At 32.7% G+C, this 24,613-nt stretch overlaps 2 pseudogenes; both read right to left on the minus strand.

Moving 5' to 3' along the window:
* Positions 1-310: 310 nt before the first annotated feature.
* On the minus strand, positions 311-1,804 carry LOC111439630 (annotated as a pseudogene).
* A 21,026-nt stretch (positions 1,805-22,830) lies between these two features.
* On the minus strand, positions 22,831-24,613 carry LOC111439624 (annotated as a pseudogene).

Genomic DNA, 24,613 nt, shown 5'->3' on the forward strand with positions numbered 1-24,613 from the left:
AAAACTTCATTACTTAAATTACAAAAAGAATTGATATCTAAATAGTTTTAATTGTTTAGTATAAAACAAATATTAAAAAAAAAAAAAAAAAAAACAAGCAAAGAGTAAACAAAAACTTCAAAACTTTATCATTATGCACCCTTCCCTCACAAACACAAATTTTCATGGACTCGTGTCAATCTTAAACGTTTTTCTATGACAAACAAAGAATAGAGATAATATGAAAAACGTAGTACTTGAACTTTTAGCATAAGATTATGGTTCATTAAAGAACTATAGGTATGATAACAAATATAAATGTAACATAATATTTATTTAAAAAGAATGGCAACTACAAAGTTAACATTTAATAAGGTTAGATGGAACGAGGAAAATTTAAAAGAAACATACATATATTATTTGGATAGATTTCACTTCTTAGAGAACGCTGGTATACCAGAAAATATAGTTTGAAGCATGGTTAAAATAAGGATTAAGATTGCACCAACTAAGAAGACAATAGCCCAAGGAGTATTGAAATAATTATGTTTGAGTATAGCTTTCGCCTTGTTCCATCGTCTAGTGCAGTGTTCTCGTAAAGCTTTGTTGATATCGTTGAAGTGGCAACAATTTGGGACTGTAACAAATTTACAGAGATTATTAAACAGTTCTGAAACTTCTATACTACTACCTCCAATTTCGTTTATTATGATTCCGGCTTGCACAAGTACACTCACATCTTTCTCTGTACATATCAAATGATCTAGTAATGACATATGTTGGATACACTTGTTGTCATTACCAACATAAAAATGCTCAAACGCTATCAAATTTCGCATCATGGTTTCAAAGTAATCATCAATAAGTATGGGTGGGATTTCAAAAACCCCATTTTTGAAGCTCACATTCATCAAACCTCCGCCATTTTCTGCTTTCTTGATGGTGACACCGGCTTCGTGAAGCTCAGTTATCGATGGAGGAATAATTGATTCTTCTTTACTATTGTTCTTAGAAGGTATCGTGGGGACGAAGAAGAAGCTTAAGAAATCGAAGAAATACTTTGGGCATTTCTCCAACCAGAGAGAAGAAAGATAGTATTTATTTACAATTCCATGATGAAAAAATACAGTTGTAAGTCTTATAAAGGAGATGGAGGGATCCTTTTGTTTTACAAGGTCAAATAGACGTTGAAGAACAAAGAAAGAAATTTGATTTTCCAACTTGACCAAATCAACTCCTATATGAGGAAATCTTTTTGTCGAATTGAAGATCTACGTTGTGTTCAATTCGAATGAATGCATCTAGGTCGTATTGGCCATAATTTAATATAAGCAACTCAACTATAAAACAACCATCCACCAGCAACATCTTAATAAAATCCTCGTCATTCATGTTTATAGGTTCTGCATAGTAATCTCGAGCGTCTTTTACCCAAGTTTGAGCAGTTTCCACAAGAAATTCCACTGAGCTCATGTTCATCATTCGAAGTAGAAAGTTAGCAAGTCCTTGAAGTTTATATTGCTCTGTGACTATCAAATCCTCTCGACTACGATGGTGAAAGGGCCAATGGAAATGCCTTGGGAGATAAAGGCTGTATTATTCATCTCACATAACAGTTTGGGGACTCGATAGATACTACATCTTACATTAGTAACAGGCAATTGCTCTAGCATTGTTTTGATCCATGACACAACATTACCACAAAGCTGCCCATTCCTATTACCTTCTGCCATATTGTAAGCTATGTCGTGTTCTCGATGCACTCCAATCTAACTCTTCTTCCCTTAAACTAAAACACCTACGTTTCCAAATCTTGAGAATTAAGGAAGTACCTTGTTTGGAAAAGTGATGGAAAGGATGGTGCAGGTAAATGAAGATGAGGGAAGAAAGAAACAGCTAGAAGAAGAAAATGGAGTAAGAGAGGGCAATGGATGTGGCAGAAATAAATAGGCAAAATTATATCATGTGGGAGACTAAACATACTGAACCAAAGAAAAGTAAAAAAGGACAGTGAGACACTGTGGTGTGGTCCATACCACGTGGGAGAGACAACATAGTCAACAAAAGGATAACGTTGAACTAAAATAATATAAGCTATAAATGTTGGGAGTCCTAAATAATTAATTCAATGGATGTGGCAGAAAACAAAGAAAGAAAGAAAGAAAGAGGCTGTAACCAAGTACGTTAACTTTGGACTAATAACATAAATTATCACGTGGGAGACTGTAACATATTCATTCAAACTCCAAAAGGACAGACAACATTGTCATCAAAAGGGCAACGAAACATAAATTTAAACAAGTCTTCTATACGAGAGAGTGGGTACTTATTCTTTATTATTCTCTTATTCAATTATCTGTAACTTCTTGACAAATAATACTGGAGTGTTAGACGAACACGACTCTCAACAATGGTATGATATTGTCTACTTTGAGCATAAGGTCTCGTGGCTTTGCTTTCCAAAAATGACTCATACTAATGGAACACTGGAGTGTTAGACGAACACGACTCTCCACAATGGTATGATAGTGTCCACTTTGAGCATAAGGTCTCATGGCTTTGCTTTGTGCTTCCCCACAAGGCCTCATACTAATGGAGAGAGTATTCTTTGGTTATAAACCCATATCATTCCCTAAATTAGCCGACATAGGACTTCCATCATCCAACATGGAGAACCCCAAGGAGATATGCTAGGGTGGAATGAAATCTTTATCCAGCAAGTCATATAATTGCATCTTGAGTTTGTTTAACTCTACTGGCGCCATACAGTATGGGGCTTTAGAAATAGGGCTCGTTTCCAGCTTGAGTTCTATGTCAAAATCTACGGCTCGAGAAGGGGGTATTTCTGGTAATTTTTTTGGAAAATTCGAAAATTCATTGACTATGGACACCGTGTCTAAGGTCTTTTTTTTTTCTCTTTCATCCACGATACTTGCCAATATGGCTTAACTACCTTGTTGGACCAATCTCTTGGCTTTCATCGTTGAAACTAGTTTTAGTGTAACTCTAGCACATGTACTCTTGAACTTAAAGCTGGATCCAGACAGAAGTGAAAATAGTACTTTCTTCTTGTAACAGACTATACTAGCATGATTTTCAGCTAACCAATCTATCCCTAGTATTTACCTTTAAAGTTTTTCATGTTAATAACTATCAGGTCTACGTTAAAGGTTCGCCCGGTTAATGTTACTTGATATCTTTTACTCTATATTTAGCAACTAAGTTTATCCCCACTTGGGCACTAACAGATTATACATGCAATAAGGGTCTAGTTCAAGCCCTGCTTGTCTAACAAATGGAATAGATATAAATGAATGCGTAGAGCCGGAATAAAATATAATGAAAGCATAATGTCCCAAGATTGATAATGTACCTATCACCACTATGTCGAACCTTCTAACATCCTTGCTGGTGAACACGTATGCCCTTACTTGTGAACGAGTTTGCACAAGTCTGTCAGTTCCATAAGATGTCCTATATGGATTCACTAGATTTTTAGTATTCTTAATTGTGCAGTTGATAGCAATGTGGCCCTCCTAACCACACCGAAAGCATGCTCTAGTCCCTACCATACATATGCCCCCATATGGCTTTCCACATACATTGCACCTTGATCCTCATCATCCTCCAAGTCTATCTTAGAATGTCCATCTTTGGGCTTTGCCTTACTTGTCCTAAGCGTGGCCTTATAAGTCATAGGGTTAATGGCTTTTTCCGTGTGGCGAATCTTTGAGTCCAAACTCATCACAAACATCTCAGCCATTTTTAACTCAGTGTCCACTAGTAAGGGCGCAAATCTTTTGAGTCTCATGAAGTCTGGGGCATAATCATCTACCGAATGTCCACCCTATGCTAAGTGGGTAAACTCCTATTGTTTCTTGAGCCAGGCTACTTTCAGATACTACTGATTCAAGAATATCTCCTAGAATTGTGACCAAGCTATAACACTTTCATTAAGAATGGAAATTTCTCTGTTGTTCAGCCACCATAATTCCACGTCTTTTTTCAGCATGAATGATGCACATGACAACTTCTGATCGTCTAGACAATCCATTAACAAAAATATCATCTCCATTGTCGAAATATACAGCTGAGCTTATGTTGGGTCTCCCGCAGTTTCATTGAAGGTGTGTGGAACATACCGCTTGATATCCCATAAATATCTCACTCCTCTGGTAGATTGCATGCTTTTGGCCTGCTTGGTGGCTACCATTTTATGCATCATCGCCTAGAACGATTCCCACATCAGGTTTGTGGTGGGATCTATTCTAGCCTCTCGTGCTGCTGCGTCTGTACGAATTACTAAGCCCTCGCGTGGTGGGCTCTCTTCACCTGTCCCCCTTCCTCTAATAGGAGGTCCTCTTCTTCCTCCATGTCATCTAGGCAACATGTTTCTAAAACTAACATATAATTTTCCTTAAATCTACTATTCGCTATCGTAATTCACATCATATTACATATCATAATTAGCATACGATTTGGAAAGCACAATATCTTCACAAACATATAATTTGGTCAAACATCATGCTTCGACAATAATATAATCCAGGCTATCAAACTTAATCCAGGCTATCAAATTTAATCATGAAGTACATTTAATAATAGTAAGCAATCACAACATATACAATCAATGACATTTATTTTTATTATCTTCTGCAGGACATACCTGACGGTGACAAAACATTAATAGTGGGACCATGGAACTTAATAACCCTGTCTTATACGCTAGTCTACAGAATCAAAAACCTAAAGATCTAATACCAACTGTAATGACCCCTAGATTTTTGCTAACCTAAATTCACTACCATCAGCATAATATACTCTCTTATGCAGAAATAATCATTGAAAACACCATCGTAAAACATTGTCATGGACTTACGTGTTTCAAAAATTCTTTAAAGAAACATAACCAAATATTAAATAAAGAAAAGTAATTATTAAAATTAAAAAATGCCCTATACTAACCTATGGTCTAAGAATTTAAATACAACTATCATATACATGTGCTATTATCTTTACTTGCAATGTCGTCGTCAGCTGTACAGGGGTGACTTGCCTTTACCTAACAAATAAAAGTAGCACATACTTTAAGTATTTTATGAAATATTCAGTAAGTGACCCACTATTAGGGTTAGGAATGCAAACTCATGCAACTCATGATTAGTGACCTATCACTAAAGCAATCATTTGGTGGCCTCCCGTCCAACCCACTATTGAATTTGTAGTACTTCCCTACATACGACTCACACGTGCGAGCGTGAGTCTCTAGGCGGTTCGCACCCCCTGGGACCATCATAGTTGGGCTAGTTGTTCGTATTCGGACATTCGGAGGTTAGCAAACCCTCGAATATCATGCAAAGCATGATCATCGTCATCATCATCATCATAGTGTACATGTCCGTACTAATCATCATAAATGGGGAAGTAACCCAATGTATATGAACACGCAATATGCATGATGTCCCTATAGTTTTCATCTTAAGTCATTCTTATGACACAACCCTATACATCATTCACATATTGCTCTAAGTAACATGCATACATTGGTCTTCATATGTTCATCATCATTAACATCATTTGGGTTGTGTCTTAGAAAGCTCTTCATCATAATACATCATGGCATTTAGTACATGTACATCATTTTAATATGGAATATCATCATATTAAGTCATATCATCATCATGCATCTTGTATCATAATGTTATCATGTATCATTATCATCATGTCATCATATTATCATATATTAATCTTAATTGGATCCAACTATTAATATGTAATTTATTACTAAAACTAAAAAATACACTTACAAAATGTTTGTACTATTGGTAATACACTAGTCATGGTTGCTTGAATAAAACAATGCAACCAACAATGCAACCATGATCCCAGTCAAAGAATTACGATTCAAAGCTATTTAAGAGGGATGCTCAATTTATTTATTTATTTTTTATTATTATTATTATTTATTTATTATTATTATTATTATTTTTTAAGATTTGGATATATCAACTTGAGTTGCATTCAACCACAGCTATAAATATTAAACTCCAAAATATTCTTGAGCAAAGCAAGTCTTTTAAAATTATCCATCAAAGATGTTCTAGAATGAGTTGTGCAAAAGTGTTGCCTTAAGATCTAATTCCAATGAAGGATGTTAATGACAAACACGTGCAAAGTGGTGGAAGGTTTGAAGTGGAAATGAATAACAATAGTAGTGAACATTATCTAATTTATAAGCATGTGGTGAATGGTCTGTCTCATCCCAATATAGCGTTGACAGAGATTTTATATTATTTTGATAGAAGCTATAAATCACAGTGATATTCCTTGATCATATATTGCAAAGGTGGAGCACTGTTGGCTTCTTAAGAAAGTGCCCTTTCTTTTATCCTTTGAAGATGCTCTCAAGGATTTCTACAAGTATTAGACTACTATCTCTACTTACAATAAGCTCTCTCTATATGTGTGGGGACATTACTTTCTTTTATCTATGAAAATGGCATAACATAATGATATACTTATCTTTACATGATTATCTTTTCTTTCTCTTTCGTTTTAGTACCTTTGTAATCATTGTATCAAATATACCAAATGTGAAGATTATAAAAAAAAGTGTACATAATTTTAAGAAAGTACTTAGTTTGAAGTAATCCATTTCACGTAGAAATTATTCTTTATTAAAAGTCAATGGTAAAATAAACCCAAACATACTAAAACAATTTTAAGAAAAAATGGAGAAAATTCGATAAAAAATAAGAAACAATAAGATAAGATAATTTGAATAATTGTAAATCAGAAATAATATTAAAACAAATTTGTAAGCCTTATGCCTTCTTTTAGAACAAATTTGTATGCATTCAAACTTCAAAAGGATGGGACAAAGCAATATTCTCTTTCCTAATAGTAATGCATTTATAATCTTGTATTTTATTTTAGTCTTTAATTTCAACCATATAATATACTAAAATATAGTATAGAGTACGAGTGAAACTCAGAAATACTTCAATTAAGAGTATTAAAATAGGTTTTTATAAATAGAAGTATGACACTTGAGTAAAAGATGAGTACATGAGTGAGCCGAGACCATATTTAAATGAGAGCAAACCTGAAGATATGATGCTTAAGAAAACCTTTAAAATATTGAAAGTCGCTACTTATACTAATAAGCGGTAACTTTCTTTTTGGTAGCTTAATCATCGAAATTTCATGGCTAAGCGTGCTTTCTTTTAAAAAAAATTATAATACATATGATCGAGGATAAAACATAATAGAATAACTCATTTTAGTTTTTGGGGATAGTTTTCACTTTTAGAAATATGATCTTAAACTTCTGCTAACCTAAAGTCGCTACTATCATCATAACATATTCTCTTATGCGAAAATAAACATTTAAAACTTCATCTTAAAACATTTGTAACATCCCGAACTAACGATCAAAGTAACTTAAGAAAACAAACAAACGAAATTAAGCTATTTGAGAGGACAAGGGTCTAAAACAAGAAATTTCTATTGGATTGAAAAAGTGCCAGCAAAAAAACTAAAAATGACATTTTTCCAATATTTATGGAAATTGGTAGATTTTTAATTTTTTATCTAGAAGCACTTCATAGGGAAAAAAAATGACCCAAATAAAAGAAGAATATTTAGAAAAAAATTTAGATCTTTTAAGAAAAATAATAATAAAATATTCAAAAAGTGGCGAATTACAAGAGTACCCCTTAACTTTGAGATATTTATGAAAATGCCATTCTCCCTAGAATAAGACCTTCCACAGTGACCTTAATGCACAAAATTTATGGAATCTCAAAAACTTGTCATTGGATTTTCTCTAAAATTTGACAAAATCTAGAACGTTCACAGGTCACCACATCTAATGGTCAAAATTCAAATTAGTAGTCAGTAGCTTGTTGATCGGAGAAGATATTTGTGATATATTATTTAGAAAATTCAATCTCCAAATTACGGCGATTTTGGAGGTTTTAACGTCGGTGTAAGCTTCTCCTATAATATCTGAAGTTGGGGCAGTACTATGGAACAAGAATCGAGTAAGGTCGAGCTCCCATCGAAAACAATAAGTGTTTAGACTTTTGGTTTCCTACTCTCAAATTTCTTCCAAATTTGAGATCAATTCTACATCATTTCCCCTTAAACTTGTTTCTACTGCTTCTAAACAAGGTTACCCACAAGTTCTACGAAGGAATCGAGCATTGGAAGTGCCTAGAAACCATTCTCCCAATCCAATCCACCATTGAAAGCTTCAAGAAAACTCGAAAATCTAATCCAATGATACACGATAATTCGTCTTACAAAGACAATCCCAATTAGTTTCTGCACCTCCAAAGAGTTTTTTCATAAAAGAACACAAAAAGAATTAACCTCCGGAACATACCCAATAGAAGGAAATCAGTTTTGAGCTCAAATTGGGGTTATTTTGCACATTTGGTCACATTTTCTTCACCCACGGAGTCATATTACTTTTATACACCTATAAAAACGTGATTTCCTGACGTTATGACTTTTCTTAAATCCATCCTCTGCCAACTTGCATTCTTAGATTGTAAAGCAGCCTCAATATACAATATATTTACCACTTGAATGCCGAGAATTGTTGGTTATCCTTTCTGTGGCGTTAGTAGGTTCTCCATTATCGTAAGAAAAATAAATCTAGGTTCGTTACTTCTCTCTATCTATAAAACTTTTCTTTCTTGCAGGCACGTTCTAGAGGGTGGACGATTGCATTAAGCATTTGGCCAAGGGGTCGTGGATGAGGGTGAGTTGCTTGCCTGAGATTTTCAGAGCCTCACTTTAAAATCTCGGGGTCTCCGACTACTGAGAGTTTTTTAATTATTATAACAGTTACACTAAGTAACATGATCATGTCGAAGGGAAATGTCGGGGCCATCTAGTGTTAAATTTGTATTTTGAATCCTGGTCTATATCTTAAGTATAGAAAATAATTATAAATGATGAAAACACTGAAAATAATAGTAATAAATTTAAATTTAGAAAGGGAAGGATTATCCCATTATACCTTAGTCTTTAGACACTTGTCTTTAAAAGTGAACCTGTATTGAGGAGAGAATAACTACTTTTCTTTTCATTGTTTTGAGATAAGAAACAACTAAAATTCAAATTAAGGTAAAAAGTTTGTAACTACCTAGATTTTTCTACTTACCTAAGAGTCTTACTGTCTTCATAGCTTAATCCTTTTTATGGAGAAATAACGTTTAAACTGTTTTATAAAATATAAACTTTATCTTAAAACATAGTCGTGGACTTACCTGTTCAAACACATCTTTAAAATGACACAACAAAATATTAAATAAAAATAAGTAAACGTTTAAATTAAAAATATTTTATTCTAGCCTAAGACTAAGAAAATATATGCGACTACCTTATGCATGTGCCATGGTCTCGAGTTGTGATGTCGTCGTCGACCGTACAGAGATGCCTTGCCTTTTTCTAAAATAGAAGTACCACGTGATTTGAGTATTTAAAGAAATACTAAGTAAGTGACCCCATTCTTGAGGTTAAATACAAACACATACAATCTCATGACCTATCATAACAGTCTATTTTCCTACGGTGACTACCTAACAGGCAACTGGGATGTGTACATAATTTTCCTACACACAGTCCATACGTGCTAGTATAGACCCACCAGTCGGTTCACACACCTCTTGAGCCCCCTTTCTAATCGGGCGAGCATTCTCCGAGAGTTGTTGATGTCAAACACCAGTTAGGAATAGCGACCGTCACGACAACATTATGATAAATATAATGAATGTTTTCTTGCTTAGTAGTGTACGCGTCCATACTATCGTGAAGGAATAGGAGTATTCTCCAATGCATGAACACATAATAATGCATGAGGTCCCAACATTTTTTCAATTTCAATATTATTTAATACACCGCTAACATTTTTTTCATATCATATCATTTCACATAACATTTCTTATCATTTCTCATATCATTTATAATATCTTTCATGCATACATGGGGTTGTATTTCATGTTAATTCGTCGTTTTGCATGTCAATCATATCATATCGTTCAGATTACAGAAATATGTCATATCAGAACGTTTCATGCTTCTAGACATAATAATTTTCTTCATATTTATATCATACCATAATATATCCTATCAATATATATCATATCATAAACATGTCAATTTCTCACCTATCTCATGCCATAATATATATCATATCATTTTTCATATCATCTCACATCATATATATGTTTGTTATTCACATGTCGTATCATAATCATATCATATTGTAAACATTTCATAGTCATATCGTGTCCATGTGCATATCATAGCTGATACCTCTTCAAAAATAGAGTTATATCAAGTCTTTTTTATAGTTAATTACGCACTCTTACTCATCATTTTCATCATTAATTACACCATTTATATTAATTAGCAAGCATGAAATAGTAAATCATGGTTCAACATGAAAAGAATATCAATTTGCATAAATCGAACTTAATTGTACATTTAATTAAGTTATTTAATAAAATTTCAGAAGATTTATGTTGAACCATGATGTAGTAGCAAATCTGGAAAAAAAATTGCAGACTCAGATGCTGAAGCAATTCGAAAAGTGAACTTTGGGTGATGACATTACAATTTTAATCTACATCAGCAGTCCAAGTGGGTCCTTAACTATCCAATTAGCAACATCTTAGGTGGAAAATTTATTCCTTTTCAACCCTAAATGGGAAGCCATGCTTGATATAAAAGGAAAAGGAATACCTAAAAAGAGGGGAGCCACACTTATGGAAGCAGAATTTCGGATTAGACAGTAGTAGTAGCCACTACTGCTGTGAACTTATGTGAAATCAGAGGAAGAAGAAGAAGAACCCTAATCCAACAAATGTGACAGCAGAAGGAAAAGAAAACCAAGAAGGATCAATTAGGGCAAAGAGGTGGACGTGAGAGCTCAAAGGAAGGAAACTTTCATTGAAGAGCAGCAACGAAGCTTGATGAATCTCTATTTCCTTATTCTTTTTTTTTAGCTACATTTTACAGGGGATGCGAGAGAGTTTTATATAGTTTAAGTATGTTGACGATAAGAGTTGTTAATGATTTACATTTGTGTTTAATTAGCTACTTTACATACACAACACAGTTGTTCTCTTATTTAAAATAAGAGAAGAAGCAATGAAATCCTCTTTAATACTCTAGTTCTATTGCAAGGATAATGGAAAGTAATAGAAGGGTTAGAAATAATTGTTCTATTAGAGCTTTCTTAATAGAAATTAAAAGCTATTATGGAAATAATCACAATACATGACCCTCTAAGTGGCCTTTAGAATCTTTTCAAAGAAACTAAAATTTACCACAAAACTCAACAACTTATTTATTTAATCTCTCTTAGCCGAACCTTCTTCAATATTGTAGATTTTCTCATCGTTTTTTGTTTTTCGACAGCAATGGGACTCCGCATTAATTTCGTAATTAGTTTAAAATCACCAACACCATTTGAATGTTACCCAAAAACTCACTTAATTTTCATCAACAAAAGTAAAAAAAAAAAAAAGGTTCGATGTTGAATTGATAATTTATTTATTACTTGCTACTTGTGATAGTGTATACTTGCACTTATTCTTGTGAATTTTACATCATTTTATTATATACATCCACAAGCGATCACTAGCTATATCGTTTCCTAAATTTGTCATAGTCTTATCGTTTACATCTGGTAGTTGTATCTTTTCATGAACATACCTCAATCATATCGTTTTCCAACATATCCTAAATCATATCGTTTCATGAACGTATCCTAGTAATACCATTACTTGAATTCATGCTAACCATATCGTTTCATCAACTTATCCTATCTATATATCGTTTCTTGAACGTATCCTAATCATACCGTTACAGGAACATATCTTAACCCTATCATTTTATCAATCTATCCTAATCATGTCTTTTCTATACATAACCTAACCATATCATTATATCAATCATATCTTAGTCATATCATTACATTACGTTTATCACATCCTTCTCATATCCTATCACACAAAACATTGAAGACATCATAATGTAAGAGTTATAATATCATTCACATATCACAACATATATATAACATATCATAGTCATATCAATTCATAAATAATTCACACATATCAAATTTATGACATGTGAAGAACTACAGGGCATGTGTCAGCATAAAATATAATCATGTCGATGAAAGACCACTTACTTGATTGGCCTTAGCCGGTGTTCTCCCTAAAACTCAAGTACGTTTGAATTTTTTCCCTCGAAGTCGCTCCAAGTATCATCGGGGAGTTGTTTCCGATTCGAATGTCCATCTTATTTACATTAATAACTAGCCTAATTCACCTAAAAGTTGGAAATAGGATCCTGAGCCAAATAACCTAATTTTTTAACCAAGAAGTCGCGCCAAGCCGAGGAGCCGTGTGAGCCGTAGGAGTCAGCATTTGCATACGCGACACGTGTCATTGGAAGAGAGGTGATGCATGTAGGGTTCGCTTTGGGTCAAGGCACAGGTTGCGATCTTGGGTCGCGGGTCGTAGACGTCTGGTTGCATGATTGGGCGGAACAGAAGGATGACTGTGGGTTGCAAATGTTTAGACCGTGTTTTGTAGGTGATTGTCGAGCCGAAGCGAAGGCATTAATGGGCTTCCAATCGCGAATACTGGGTTGAGGCATGTGGCTGGACTGAACCGTAAGCTGGGACACGCTGCTGGCTGGGATATGTCTTTGGGTTTTGGGTCGGACCCAACATCTACAATGGCCCAAACTTGCAGCAGACCAACCTCGCAACTCGCGACCCAAACGCCTATAGTGACCCGCGCCTTGACCTAACTCGGATTGCACGTGTTGTGCCACATGTCGCACCTACAGCCAAACACTCCTTCGACTTACACGGCTTGATCTGCTCGGCTCGGTGGCTCAAAATGCACTCCTTCGGCTCGATAAAGGGAAATTGCTTATTTTCTACTGTTTCGACCACCCCAAAGCTCAAATTTACCTCAAGGTCAGTATAAGTTCCAATTTTCACCCATTAAGTTAAATTGAGTTAGGAAATTGAGCTACTAATGAAACGAGATGCATATTCTAATAGGAAACAACAACTAGTGATACTGTGAGCAACTTTGAGAGATGGAAAGCGAACGTACTCAAATTTAGAAAAATGTCAATTAAGGCCAACAAAGTAGTTGCCCTATCGTCAGTTTGCTTATAACTATATGCTGAATGATGACATGTGCCCATGGATTCGCACGTGATACGTGAATATTTCAACTCTTGTATATGCAAACTATTATGGAATTGTAAGTGTATGATATGATACGTGAATATTATGTTGTATGGAGATGAATTGATATGTTAAGATATGACATGTTTGAAGGCATGATTTGGTTATATGTTATGTAACTGTAATGATATATAATATGATATGATATGTGCTTGATATGAATTGAAACATTTAAATGATAAGTTTTGGATTAACATATGTGCTACATGAATGATATATGATATGATTGACATGCAAATGATAAATTGGCATAATGTACAACTTCAATATACAAATGGAGATTATGATAAAAATGATATGATATGAACGAAAATGCTAGAGGGGTTGTCATACCTGATAATCAAAAAGGAAAAATGTTGGGACCTCGAGTATTATTGTGTTTCATGCATTAGGGGATACACCTTCTCCTTTTACGATAATACGAATGCGTACACTATAAGGCAGAAAAATGATCATTATGTTGATCATAATGTTGCTACAATGACTACTACTCCTAACGGGTGTTCATCATCAATAGTTACTAAAGAATGCTCGCCCGACGAGAAAGGAACCCATGAGATGTGTGAATCGACTGGTGGATCCATACTCGCACGTGTGGACCGTGTGTAGAAAAGTAAATAGACATATAATTGTCCTCTTAAGATAGGCATCGTAGGAAAATAGACTGATATGATAGATCTCACTCAAGATTACATGTGCTTGCATCTAATCTCGGTAGGGGGGCCGCTTACTGAGTATTTCTTAGAATACTCAAGCCATGTACTACTCTTATTTTTCAGGTAAAGGTAAGGCTCCCCTGTACGACTGACGGTGGCATCGCAACCTTAGAGAATGTATGACACGTTTAGGGTAGCTTGGAAATTTTAATTTAGTATATTATAGGTTAGTATAGGCTAGTTTTCATTCCCATTAGTAGCGTATTCGTCAGTATAGAGCATTTTTATTTTATGTTACTTTAAATTGTTATAATTTTATTTAAAGTCTTTAGAGATAATAGGTAAGACCAAGGTCATTTTTTTATTATAAAGTTTTCAATGAAGTATTTTCGCATAAAATGCCTATAATATGTATACAGTAATGACTTTAGGTTAAGTAGAAATCTAGGGTATTTACAAGAGGACAAAGAATTATTAACGCCTAATGAGAGGACCTCAGCCTCAATGAGATACTGAGTCAACTAACAGTGAGACAAGTAGATAGCTTTTCTAAGTCATCAGATGGCGGATTACTATGTGAAGGACGACTATGCGTTCAAGCTGTGGGAGAATAAAGGATTGAAATACTAACCAAAGCACCCAACTCACCATTCTCTGTACATCCAGGCAATACCAAGATGTACCAAGACATGAAACAATACTTCTAGTGGCGAAGTAATAAAAAGGATAAAGTGGAATTCATGAGTAAAGGTCTTGTGTGCAAACAAGTAAAAGCTCCTAGGCAGAAAATGACGAGACTATTGCATCATTTAAGTATACTGGAGTGGAAGTGAGAAAATATCGTTATGACTTCATAATGGGTTTCCCCAGGACACTTAAAGGTTATACAGTAATCTGGGTAATTGTCAATAGAGTGAAAAAGTTGGTGCACTTCTTATCGGGCACAAGACATAAATAATGGACAATTGAGCTCAACTGTATATGAAGAAAATCGTGAGGTTATATGGAATTCCAGTATCGATAGTGTTGGACACAGACCCACGCTTTACGTCGGGATTTTGGCGCAGACACCAGAAAAAGTTGGGTACTTGTCTCGACTTCTACAATACCTTCCACCTGGAAATTAATGATCAAATGGAGCATTTGAATCAGATTTTAGAGGACATGCTATGAGCACGTGTAATGGAATTTACAGGACGTTGGGACACCAAGCTACACTTAATGAAACTTTTCTACAACAATAGTTTTTAAGCAATTATCTGGATGTCTCCGTTCGAAGTGTTATATGAAAAACGGTTTAGATCCCTACTATACTTGGATGAAGTAGGCTAACGAGAATTAGTGGGACCCAAGTTGGTCCGTATTACAAAAGAGGCTATACAGACAATCAAAGCAAGGGTGCACATTGTGTAAAGACGACAAAAGTACTATGCAGAAATAAGGCATAGGAACCTAGAATTTGAGGTAGTGGAATCCGTGTGTTGAGCCAATTCTTTGTTCCTTTGGAGATGTCCTCAATGATTTCAATTGGAATTAGCCTGCTCTCTTTGCTTGCACTAAGCCCTCTCTAGCTATAAACACGGGGTGTTACAGTCTCTTAACTATGAAAATAGCATAGACAACAATAAAATAATCACATAGTTATTTATCTATATATATATATATAATTTTTTTTTCCTCCCTCGAATTTGGTCAAACTCAACAATACTACCAAACTTCCTTATGGCTAAGTGTATAAAAATAAGTAAAAAAAGTCTAATTTATAATATATATTAAAATTTTATTAATGGTATATTAGAAAGAAATTCAAAATAATAACAAATATTAAATTTATATTTATTTAATAATGTCCCACGTGTCTTGAAGATGGACATGGGAGTAAGTTTTTGAAAGCTTGCAAGCTACTATTTAAATTTTGTTACTTAAGGAAGTATTTTGACCAAGGGAACGAAGATCAAAATAAACTTAAAGATTAAAGATGAGAAAGTGAAATAAAATCCTTTGTTTAATATACATTTTCAAATATGGGACATGAGATTAAGTTATTCTTATATTTTCTTTACACGGTCAAAACTTATTTAGACAGCTTCCAAAATTAAAGGCTATCTACTTTTCCCTTTCTTTTTATTCCTATAAAATTTTTGCTAAATTAATAAAAATATACTTAAATTTCTTATTTTGTCTTAAAAATTCTTCTAAAATTTCAAAATTTTCAACCATGCTTCTAAATTTGTTTTAAAAAATTCTACCGGATATTATTACAATTAGTTTTGGATGGAAACTATTAATATTTTGTTTTGAATATTAAGTGTATTTAAAAAATGTGGTTAAACTTTAAATTTTTTTAATAATATGGTCGTGGTTTAAAAAGTTCAAAAATAACCTTAGATTTAGTATTGTGTTTAAAACATACTCATAGTTTAAAGATAGTATTAATGTAACGATACGAAATTTTCTAATTAATTTCAGGTCATTACTGTATACATATCATGACTTTATTTAAACTTTCATAAAACATCACCTTAATCTTAAAACACTGTCATTGACTTAAATATTTTGAAAATACCTTTAAAACGACATAACAAAAGACTAAATAAAATAAATAAACGTTTAAATTAAATACATTATATTTTAGTCTAAGTCTAAGAAAATAAATGAGGCTGCCCTATGCATGTGACATGGTCTCCAGTTACAATGTCATCGTTAGCGGTACAGGAATATCTTGCCTTAACCTGAAATAGAAATAGCACATGACTTGAGTATTTAAAGAAATACTCAATAAGTGACCCCACTATTAGGGGTTAAATGCAAGAACATGCGAATGCAATGACGGAACCTATCATATCAGTCTATTTTCCTACGGCACTATCTTAACGGGTAGCTTGGATATATACTCTACACGGCCTATACGTAAGAGTATGGACTCACCAGTCAGTTCGCACACTGTTAATCCCCTTTCCTTGTCAGGCGAGCATGTTCTGGTAGCTCTTTGTACCGGACACCCGTTAGAATTAGTAACCGTCACGACAACATTATGTAACAAATAATGATAGTTCTTCTGCCTATTTGTGTACACGTCCGTACCATCGTGAAGGAATAAGGGTATCTCCCAATGCATAAGCACACAATAATACTTGAGATCCCAATATTTTTCCATTTTCATCATTGTTTAATACAACCTCGCTAGTGTTCCGTACATATCATATCATTTTTCATATTGTTTATCATATCTTTCATGCATGCACCGAGGTTGTATTTCATGCTAGTTCGTCATTTTGCATATCAATCATATCATATCATTCAAATTAGATAAATATATCATATCATATCATTCAAATTACATAAATATATCATATCATAACGTTCCATACTTATAGACATAACAATTTTCATTATATACATATCATACCATAACATATCGCATTATAATATAGCATATCATATCATAAACATGTCAATTTATCACATGTACCATAACATATTTCGTATCATTTTCATATCATATCACAACACACGCACATATGTGTATATATATATATCTTCATCATTCACATGTCGTATCATAATCATATCATATTGTAAACACTTTGTGGCCATATCGTTCCCTAAATTATCATGGCCTTAACATTCTTATACATATCACAATCATATCGTTATATGAACGTACCTTAGTTACATCATTACAGAAATGTATCCTAACGCTATCGTTCTATCACTCTATAATAATCCTATCACTTTCTATCTACAACCTAACCATATTCTTTTATCAATCGATCGTGACCATATCGTTTTTATCAACCCCTCATATTCATAGCACTTCGATACATAACCTAACCTCAAAATTTCATGAACATATCTTACTCCTATCGTTACATTACGTTTAGGTCCTTCTCGTATCCTATCTCAAACGTATCATTGAACACAGTGTACTGTAAGTATTATCATACAATTCATATATTATAACATATACATATCATATCATAAGCACATCGATCCATAAACAATTCACACAAATCAATATATATGACACGTGCAGAACTACGGGGCACGTGTCAACATCAAATATAACCATGCCAATAGTAAGGTCACTTATTTGGATGGCCTTAGCCGAAGTTCTATCTAACTCCAAATTAGCTTGCTTTCGTCTCTCGAATTCGTTCTTACTTATGCCAAGGCGCTTCAACCTATTAAAGATGTTCACCGAATTACTTCGGTAATTCTAATTCCTAAATTTTGTTAAATATTTAACAAATTCTTAATCTTTCCATTTGTATTTAATGTTTTTTTAGATATAAATATGTCTATCAATACTAGGTCTACTTTACTAGATACTTCATAATATATTTGAGAATTACATTACGAATGAGAATATATATTTGTTATTATATTTACCATTATCAACAAATTTAATACTTTTTTATATCTTTCCTTTTCATTTTCTCTGGTTTTGGCCAATTTTTATCTATTTTTATATTTTCCTTTTTATTTTTTTCTTTTATTTTTATGGGGTATTCTCTCAGTGATTTAGAATTCTCTTCCAAATTTTTCCTTTCTCTTATTTTCCTTTTATGTTTACAAACATTCTTAGCTAATTTATAATTGATTCATTTGACACGGATCTAAAATTACTGTTCTAACGTTACTAATTAATGTGATTTACTAAAATTCGTATAAAATTATTGACATTTAATTTATAACTCAAACTTAAACTATTGCAACAATCTAAAAAAGATCTAATATATAATTGGTTGTGATTTTTTAAAAATGAAATGAGAATAAATGAAGAAAAAAAATAATATATAATAAACGGACAAGATCTAACAATTTTTTTTTTCTTTGCAGTAACTTGATGTTCTATTAAAGCTAGATAATTGAGAAGAGGGATACGAGGTTGGGGAGAAGAGTGAGGAAGAATTGTTTTCTTTTTTAAAGTTAATTTATTATTATTTTTTTTAAACCTAATCTTTTTTATAATTATTTTTATTGTTTATTAAAAAAAAAAAGTTTTACGGTCATCAGATAACAAAAATAAAAAAAATAAAAAATTAATGGTAAATAGTAAATAAATAAATAAATTATAATAATAATTAAAAATTGATAAATAAATAAAAAATAGTTAATTAATTAAGAATAACAGTCTCTCAACCATTTCTCAAACAAAAAATGTCATTCAACAGACTTATAGGAGATGGTGCAGATTTACCTGTTTCAGAGATTTTGCCCCTAAGTTATATTTAAGCTCACCTTCCTTTATGTAATATGTTACAAGAAATCACGTAAGAATCATATCGACCTTTTTCTTATCTGCTGATTTAGCTAAGTTATATTTAAGATCTCTTCTCCTTTTACTCAGATCTACTTTTCCATTATCAAATTATTTAGACTTTTTGTTATTCAATTATTTAGATAGATTTTTGTTAGCATTTTAAGTTACAATAAATCCCGTTAGACTGTTATTCTTAATTAATGGGTAGAACACCAGGAGGGAGAAAGTAAAGAGAAGATATAAAAAGTATTAAATGGTACGATATTAGTGAATATAATTAAAAATATATATTCTCATTTCTAAAGTAATTATCAAATATATTATGAAAGTATAATATCTCATAAATGGTATGTATAGGCATTGTATTGTTAGACATATTTATATATCAAGAAACATTAAATCTGAACGGAAATATTAAGAATTTGTTAAATACTTAACAAAATTTAGGAATTAGAATTATTAAAAGAACTCGGTGAACATCTTTAATAGGGTGAATCGTTTTGGGCATAAGTGAAAACGAATTCAAAGCACGAAAGTAAACTAATTTGGAGTAGATAGAACTTCGGCTAAGACCATCTAAATAAGTGGCCTTACTATCGGTAATGGTAATTAATGAATACATATTGTAGCGATTTTATTTTAGAAGCAAAAATAGGGTCGTTACCATTCATGTCCTTGGGGTAGCACCCTAAGGTAATGCATACTTATAACACACCCTAAATCCATTATCATGCATAGAGTTCATGGCCCTAAAGCATGTATTCATATAATTTTTATGAGCATAAGTACTTCATAATATCGTACGTGTCATAAAACTTTTGAGTTCGAGGAAACTTCATGAATTCTTGTGAGGAAGTTATTACGTGTATTTCCATCTTTTACTACTTGAGTCTTGGTTCATACTCTCAAACGTGTTCTTGTCATGAACTCCTTATAATATTTTATGTTTTCATGTTCTCAAGTTTGGGTAGTCTTAGAACTTGTGTTGTGATCTTTTCTTGGTACTTGCTTTTCGAGTATTTTCTTAGTCTTATAGTTTCTTGGATTCTTACTTCAAAGGTTAGCCTCATAGAAGAACTCCACATAACCCTTATCATAATTTTAGCCTAATCCAAGCTCTTAGACCATGCATACATGAACTTATCTAATAGCTTGTCTAAGTCTTTATAATAATCATAGCATGTTTCTTGAAGTACTTAGGCTAATCATAGCATGTTTCGTGAGGTATTTAGGCAAATTATGGATATGTATTAAGCGCCTTTAGGGGTAGTTTAGTAATTTCAACTATATTGTAATGTCCTTAGAAACTTGCATAATTATCCTTAAGATCGTACATAACTCAATTATAATTGGAGGCCATTTGAACATTGACACTTATGGTTAGCCTAGAGGCATTTTGGTCATTTTTCCCTTAGTCCTTGATTCAGCCCCTAAATGTGTTCTAACGACTTTAAAATCTTGTGTAACCTCTTATATCCTTTAATATATAAAATTTTAGATCATTTGGAGTTTATTTGATATACAAACCAATGCTTAGGTATGTAGGGACATTTTTATCATTTTATAGTTATCCTTAGTGGCATGTAGGGACATTTTTGTCATTTTATAGTTATCCTTGGTTCAATTCCTAAACAAACTCTAATGACTATCAAACTTGATACATTACCTTAAGCCTTCTATTAAAACCACATGTCATTTAAAGGTTATATAGCTTATAAACGGGCTTTACATTAATGACTACAAAATTTCATGTATATGTTTTACATGTAATATTATGCCCAACATTAAAATCTTATTTGCAGTAGAGTCCATTAAGTGGGTTATTTTAATATTATTCGACTCTTGAGCAAAACGCTAGATTTGTGAATTACGGTTATTAATATTTTCTTTTATAATCCTTTAAATATAGCTTAATATACAATTTATATTTATTTTCAAGCAATTTCTAGGAGAATTTCTTAAGAAAATCACAAATTGGCTACTTACTTTTTAGTTGATGTTCGGGATCTCGGTTCTCAAGTTTTGGGTATATGGTTTACTCCAAATTTTCTTTGATAGCTTTCTTAGAGAGCTTAACTTTTAGAACCATAAAAAATTTAGGATGAAAGTTAGACTACGAGGGAGTTGAAATTTAGGCTGACGTGGCTTGTTCAGTTGAATCAACCATATCATCATGTTCTTCTTCAAAAATGAAAAGGACGCAGGCCGTGTATTCCTCCTTTTCAAACTCGACCTTTTCAGCTTATTCTAGAGCATTTTTCCTCTAGAATTTCTTCATAAAACTTGGTGATGGTATATCTTACCTTTTCGTGTGATGTAGCTCGAGCGATAATTCATCAAAGTTGGGTAAAAATATGTTTTCTTGCGGGTGTAAACCCACCAGAATTTCTTATTCGTCAGGTTGATTGAGACCTTTTCTAGACATGACTTTTTCACGAAACTTCTTCCTTATACTGACTTCATGCTTAAGAAATTATTTTTTAGGAATGAATTTGAGTGATCGTGGCTGATTTTGGAGTCGAAGTCTCAATTTGGAAGTCAACCAAAGCGCAGAAACTCAATCTTCTTCGACAGCTCCCTCTCGTCCTTATTAGGTCTAACTCTTTAAAACATTTTAAATTTAATTCTATGAAGCTAATGTAGTGTTAACTTTGGTTGATAGGACCCTAGGTAGGAAATTTGAACTTATCCTCAAATCTTACCCAAATATATTTTCCTTTAATTGGAAAATGCTTCTTGATGGTACAAAAACTGAATGTGATAGGTTAGACATGATTACCTGAAATTGCGATTCAAAGCTTTTAAACTTATATAATGACACATGGAATTGGACACATAAGTTAGGAACATTTTAAACCCTTGGTTTCTTCACAAAATTGGTGGATAATACTTTTTAGAAGGTATAGAAACAAGTTTGAAGGGAAATGATGAATTATAACTCTCAAATTTAGAAGAAATTCAAGGAAGAGGTTCCCAAACTCTAAATGTTGATGGCTCTCGGTTGAAGGCTCGATACTACTCGATTATTGCTCCTAATGACTGCCCTTACTTAAACATTTATAGAGGAAGTTTAAATTAACTTTGAAATGTGAAGAACTACCATGAATTTGAAATCAAATTTTCTAAAATTTTGGTAAAAAATATCTTTTCCAATAAGAGGCTCGTCAACCTTCATTTTGAATTGAAGTCGTAGGATGTTTTAGGTGTATGTCTTCTAGAACATATCCAAATTTGGAGAAGATCCAACTAATATAGTTTTAATGGAACAAAACTTCCTTACTTAAATTTCAAAAGAATTGATATCTAATATAGTTTTAATTGTTTAGTATAAAACAAATATAGAAAAAAAAATAGCAAAAGAGTAAACAAAAATTTCAAAACTTTATCATTATGCACAAAACACAAATTTTCATGGACTCGTGTCAATCTAAACGCTTTTCTATGACAGACAAAAAATAGAGATAATATGAAAAATGTAGTATTAGAACTTTTAGCATAAGATTATGGTTCATTAGGTATGATAACGAACACAAATGTAACATAATATTTATTTAAAAAGATTGGCAATGAACATTTAATAAGGTAAGATTGAACGAGGAAAATTTAAAAGATACATACATATATTATTTGGATAGATTTCACTCATTAGAAAATGCTGATATATAAGAAATTATAGTTTAAAGCATGGCTAAAATAAGGAGTAAGATTGCACCAACGAAGGAGACAATAGCCCAAGGCGTATTGAAATAGTTATGTTTGAGTGTAGCTATCGCCTTGTTCCATCGTCTACTGCAATGTTCTCGTAAAGCTTTATTGATATCGTTGAAGTTGCAATAATTTGGGACTGTAACAAATTTATAGAGATTATTAAACAGTTCTGAAACTTCTATACTACTACCTCCAATTTCGTTTATTATGATTCCGGCTTTTGCAAGTACATTCACATCTTTCTCTATACATATTAAATGATCTAATAATGACACATATTGTATACACTTGTTGTCATTTCCGACATAAAAATGCTCAAACGGTATTAAGTTTCGCATCATGGTTTCAAAGTAATTATCAATAAGTATGGGTGGGATTTCAAAAATCCCATTTTTGAAGCTTACATTGGCATTTTCTGCTTTCTTGATGGTGACACCGGCTTTGCGGAGCTCAGTTATCGATGGAGGAATAATTAATTTTTCTTCTTTACTATTGTTCTTAGAAGGTATCGTAGGGACGAAGAAAAAGCTTAAGAAATCGATGAAATGCTTTGGGCATTTGTCAACAAGGGATTAGAAAGATAGTAATTATTTACAATCCCATGATGAAAAAAATACAATTGTAAGTCTTATAAAGGGAATAGAGGTTGAAGAACCAAAAAAAAAAAAAAAAGAATTTGATTTTCCAACTTGACCAAATCAACACCTATATGAGGAAATCTTTTGTAGAATTGAAGATCTACGTTGTGTTCAATTTGAATGAATGCATCTCGGGTGTATTCGAATGAAATATGAAGAACTGCTATGAATTTGAAATCAAATTTTCGAAAATTTTCATCGAAAATATCTTCTCTAATAAGAGGCTCGCCAACCTTCAATTTGAATTGAAGTTGTTGGGTTTTTTAGGTGTGTGTCTTCTCGAGCATATCCAAGTCTGGAATGATCCAATGACTGGATTTAAAAATATACCCAATGATATGGAATCAACTCAAGGGAAAGTTTAGAATGGATTACCTTGATGATCCACGTCAAGATTAAAGAAAATTTGTTTATAAACTCATGATTTGTATCACTCCAAATACCACTTCAATGACTCTGGCATGCAATCTAAACTCATGAGTTTGAAAGGAAAAGCTTACCTCTCCACAAACCTAAAATAGAAATTTATTTATTTTTAATTCTAAAACGTGATCTTTCTGATCAAAGAAAAAAAGATTTTATATAGCTCACATAATCTTCATAATGAGAAATACCCTAATGATTAGTTAATGAGAAATATCATAACCTCCATATTAAAATGACATACCATATGTATTACCATATAACCTTAACTTCTATATTAAAAAATTAGCTTAAATATTATAAACAAATATTTAAATTATAATTAAATAATGTAATAAATGAAAGGTGCTTATTAACCATCGTGGCTAGTTCCATACCTTCAACTAGTTCATTAAATACAAATTAAGGTGTATTTAATGTATTTCTTCTTGAAGCTCAACTTTGCACAGCATATAAGGGAGGTATCCAAGTCTTTTAGAATTTCCTTGGACGAGCTAACCATAGCTTGAATATAAGTGTACAAAGTTTGTTGTAGCTTCTTTGCTCTCATCTTTGTAATTGGACATTTAGGTATGGAAATTTCTTGGTCGTGGTTCATATCATTCAATTTTGTATAGACTGTCTGTACGGTCTTTTTCTTATTCAATGGCAT

The sequence above is a fragment of the Cucurbita moschata genome, unplaced genomic scaffold (assembly GCF_002738365.1).
Source record: "Cucurbita moschata cultivar Rifu unplaced genomic scaffold, Cmos_1.0 Cmo_Scf00098, whole genome shotgun sequence".
In the NCBI taxonomy this organism is placed as follows: Eukaryota; Viridiplantae; Streptophyta; class Magnoliopsida; order Cucurbitales; family Cucurbitaceae; genus Cucurbita; species Cucurbita moschata.